This window comes from Glycine max, chromosome 16 (assembly GCF_000004515.6).
Source record: "Glycine max cultivar Williams 82 chromosome 16, Glycine_max_v4.0, whole genome shotgun sequence".
NCBI lineage: Eukaryota > Viridiplantae > Streptophyta > Magnoliopsida > Fabales > Fabaceae > Glycine > Glycine max.
This window is the reverse complement of record NC_038252.2, coordinates 33,806,297-33,809,932: the sequence shown is the minus strand read 5'-3', so window position 1 is coordinate 33,809,932 and position 3,636 is coordinate 33,806,297.

The following is a 3,636-nucleotide window of genomic DNA, read 5'->3' as shown; positions in this document are numbered from 1 at the left end:
AAATTAAAATACTTGAGGAAGCTCTGTTATGAATTAAAATTAAAATGAAAACAAAAAAATTCAGACACCACATAGGTCTCTCTTGGTATTTTTTAATTTGTTAAATATAAGGACTATTTTCAAATTAACATATTCTGAATCCAACATATAACTGGTAAATAAATCTGACTGTTGATTAAAATTTATTATATTTAATTGTATATTTTAGCGGTTCAGTTGTGCACCACTTGTAAAGTGATTCACCCTAACTTCACAGCTAGATAGTTTGCACAGTTTTATCTTTGCTTTCATATAGTAACTCAGAAGTATGTTCTAGAAAAATAATAGCACAGATGTATTAGTACCTCGTAAAGCAAAAATTCCACCCTGAAACTTAATAGAACTGCAAATGATGTAACTATGATAAGTCTTATGGGTCAGATATTAGTCCACAAGCAAAATATTAATATGAACTACGTACTCAATTTGTAATTCCTCAGAGATTAAGGTGTATATATATTTCCAAAAAAAAAAATGTCAAGGCAGGTTAAAAAAAGAAAAGAAAGGGGTTTTAAGACTTAGGATTTTTTTTAGTGCAAGATATGAAGATCAATAAATATTGTCTTACGAATTATATACTATTGCAGATATAGTAATGAAGTAATCTTGTGATTCTTATAATTAAAACCCAAAAAATGTATTGCCTTTTGTTTTATATATACATAACTGGAGGTAGTATTACTAAACATCTCTAAAGAAATCCGCATGTTTGTAGAGTTGTTTAATCAACCAAATAGAAAGAAACACATTTCAGCGAAATCCAAGGGAGGAAGACTCATAGATGAAGAGGTACCAGTTCGTTCGTTCATCTCAGCAAATTGTCATAGGTTCGTTTGTGTTTTCTTATTTGCATGTGTGTGAAAATGGCAAATCAAATCTCATTTGATTTCAATGAATTTCAATTCCCTTAAATTTTTATTCTTATTTTAATTAAATTTCATGTCATTTTTTATTTTTTAGAATAGACCATTCTCATGTTTTTTTTCATTGTTTTCTGGGTTCATAATGCTTGGGATTGAATTAGAAGTTGAACCATCATATTTTCTGATTATCTATCTCCTTGCTTTTGGTCTTCAAGGTTGAAGCATCATATATGTAAAGGTTAAACCATTAAATTTTAATAGTAGTGACTACAACAACAACTATAATAACAAAATTAGAAGCTAGTTTATAGTAATAATAATAATGACAATAACAACATAAATAATGATGACAATAATAATAATAACAATAATGATATTATATTATATATTTATACTTAAGTTTTAATCTCAATAATATATTATTTTTAATTTTAATCCAACAATTGTTATTATTTATCCTCATTTAGGACTTTCTCTTGAGGTCTCAATATAACTCATCTCCACTTAAATAAATAAAACACAAAATAAACTTTATTTTCAATCTTTCTCCACACACACACAAAAAAAAAAAAACTCACCATATACTTTATTTCGTGTAGAATATGGTGGCTTTTTATAATTTTTGAATGTCATTATCATTTAAGTATGATTTTCTATTAACTATATTGGTGAATCATATATTATTTCCATGACAGGTTGACTATATATTTTTCCAAGTCATCCCTTGAAAGTGCCATTGTATTTTTTTTTCTTATATTAAGGATTACATATTTTGGCTAATATATATGACAAATATAAAATTGATATTAAACATTTATTATACCATTATTGAATTAATAAAGAAATTTATTCTATATTTCATATTTGATATATTGATGTATAGTAATAATGAAATTATAGCCAATTAAGAATTTTAAAAATTTCAGAAAGTATTGATTTTTGGTGTGAATTGAACTGTTTTAATTTATTGAATATTTTAATTTTTTCCTCAATATTCTCTTCTTCCTTTTCTTAAGAGCATATATATATAATATCGTCTTCCTTAAGAACATGGTCACTTTAATAAAAAATTATTTATGGGTCTATTGATATCTAGGGTAAATTTAAATGTCCTCTTCAAGCATGATATACATTTTTAAACCTAATTTTCCGTTCATCATTAAGAACATGGCCACTTTTTCTAACTAAACCCAATTTGAATGCCACTTCAAGCACGGTATGATTTTAATGTCAATTACATATAATTTGAAGTCCTCTTCTTGTTGTTTAGGATGATTTGGATGAAAATAAATTGGGAAGAAGTGAAAGAAAGTGAAATGAAAACTTTTGGTTTAGATGGGATGGAAATGAAAATGAAGTAAAACAAATTTAGTGGAGTCCAAAAAAAATTTGATTCCTCAAAAACAGTGGTGAAATGGGAGGATTTTGTTTGAAGCAATATTAATTTTATGGGAGGATTCCTAAATAATATAAAATTCACTCATTTTTTTCATATTTATTTATCCAAAAAATATAAAATTTCCACCTCGTTCCTCTTTTATTTCTATCTTTTTTTTTTCTCTCATTTTTTTTCTATTTCATCTCTAATCCAAATAAAGTGCAAAAGTTGCGGATGAGTTAATCTTTTTAAAAGTTTTTTTTTCAAAGTGCAGTTTTTTGTTTTCATAAATTACAAATTTTGTGCTTATTATTTTTCTAATTATTTTAAATATGAAATTGCCTTACGATATACGATCAACTTTTTTGTAACTTGTTGACCGGAGACTTTTTCAAGTCCCCCCTTGATATATATAGTTTAGAATGCTACATTATTTTTTAAGTCTTTTTTTATTTAATTGGTTATATATTAAATTGAAAAATAAAAAAAAAGTGGAAACTATGTAGGAATTGTGCCGGTGCTGTGTGGTTATCGTGACTTTTACTCATAAGAAAATATATATTCTAGATTAAATACATTTTAGCATCTTTAAACTGAAAATAATTCAATCGAAATGCATAACGAAATATAGGTCAAGTAATTAGTGTACAAAATCTTGCTCCTAGTATTTGTCATCATAGATTTAGGTTGTGTTTAGGACGATAACTTAAAATATTGTTAATTGATAGATGAAACATTAGATGAAAATAAAACATAAATATCTACTTGCTTATATTTTAGAAACGCCCTAATACCTACTTCTTTTTATTTTATATTTATAACATAAATATATAGAATATAACATGTATAATATCAATAATATAAAAGGAGCTGATATTTTTTTTTAAAAGGGAAAGAAATAATTATAAAATCAACATAACTAATCAAACTATTTGGGTCAAAAGAAATTTTACATACTTACGTTAAATTTATATTAGTAAATTTAGAGGTAATACAAAATTCTTTTAACTAATTTCGTAAATTTTATTTAAGAGCTGTTTTTTGTTTGATTCGTGTATCACAATTTTTTAAAAATTAAATATCCTAAAAGGATTTTTTTTATATTAAAAGTATGAATATCTAACACTTTTGTTTTGACTGTTATTTATTATAAGTAAAAAAATAAATGTATTTTTATGTAAATAGGTTAAATATAAAAATGAACGAATAAAAAAAGAATACAAAATAATAAAAAAATAAATATAAATGCAATTAACACAGAAAGAAATTTAATATATAACAAAATTTGATCAAAAGTAAATTACTATAAATATAAAATTTAAATGATGAATAATCAGTAGAAATGATTAAAAAAAA